Raw genomic sequence first — 1,319 nt, forward strand, 5'->3', positions numbered from 1 at the left:
GGGGAAAAAAAAGAGAGACTGAAAGGATAGATAAAAGGATCCAGTAGAGGAATTTCAAAGTTGATGATGTGGAGACCCTTACTCCTCCCTGTTCAGATTTCCCAAGAGCTACTTCCCCATGAGGAGATGTGGCACCGTGGGTTAATATGCTGGACTACAAAGTTGGTTTAAACTACAAGTTCCATGGTCTGAGCTCACCAGCTGCTCTTCAGAAACCTTATACAGGATCACTATGGGTCAGAACTGACTCAATGGCACTTAACGACAGTAAGAGAGCTGAGCCTGGGTGAGTTCCTCCAAGTCACTTTAATCTGCCACAGAGACTTCTACCAGAGAAGCCACCAGGGGAGAGCACAGCTTTAGAGAAACAGATGTCAATGCAAACATAATGGCTACATGAAGCCTAATGACGTGGTACCCAGGGATCCAAAAACTTATTATGAGACCCTGAAGGGACTTAGTAGCCCCACAGAAGTGATGGAGGCAAGAGCCAAGAGCCAAGAATATGTTACATTGTTAACAGGTCCACCGATGGGCTGGGATAATTCAGCAAATGCAAATTAGAAGCAGATGAAATCTGTCATTAAGTGCCATTGAGTCAGTTCTGATCCATAGTGAACAGCATTTCATTCATTCATTCATTCCACACATGTTTATATTTTACTGCTAAGGTTCCAAATCATACATGCTTAGGTTTATTTCAAACAAAATGTGTTTAAACATGTGTCTGGGAATAGTGGATGGTTACAGACAAGTTCTGTCAATAACACATGTCTCTTCATCTCATAGTTGTTGTTGCTGTTAGGAGCAGTACAATTCATAGAGATCTTGAATCAGATATCCAAGGCTTTAAATTTTCACAGGAGCCGAAAGCCTCATCTTTCTCCCAAGGAGCAATTGGCAGGCTCAAACCACAGACCTTGTGGTTCAGAGTACAGTGCTTATCCTATGGAGCCACCACATTCCCATTAGAATGCTTTTCAAAAAGGGATTCATTTTGTGCCATGAAAAAAAATATATTTTGAAGTTAGGGTCAACATCAATTTTTTTAAAATTTCAAATTGACATCTCTCCAAGTCACTGGAGCTTGGCAACAAATTTACTGGAATGCTTTCCCTACATAAAACAAGTTTTTAGGTGAATCAAGTATTTTAAGGAAGATTAGGAAGACCTCAAAAATTAATTCAAGGCAGAAAGGTTACCTCAGACGGTTATGACATCTGTATTTTGGAATCCCAAAGTAGTAACTTTGATAAGTTTTCTCAAATATCACAGAATGGCACATGGGGCTTATTAGACAAAAGTTTTAATAAAATTTT

Source organism: Chrysochloris asiatica, unplaced genomic scaffold, assembly GCF_000296735.1.
Source record: "Chrysochloris asiatica unplaced genomic scaffold, ChrAsi1.0 scaffold00017, whole genome shotgun sequence".
Taxonomy (NCBI): Eukaryota; Metazoa; Chordata; class Mammalia; order Afrosoricida; family Chrysochloridae; genus Chrysochloris; species Chrysochloris asiatica.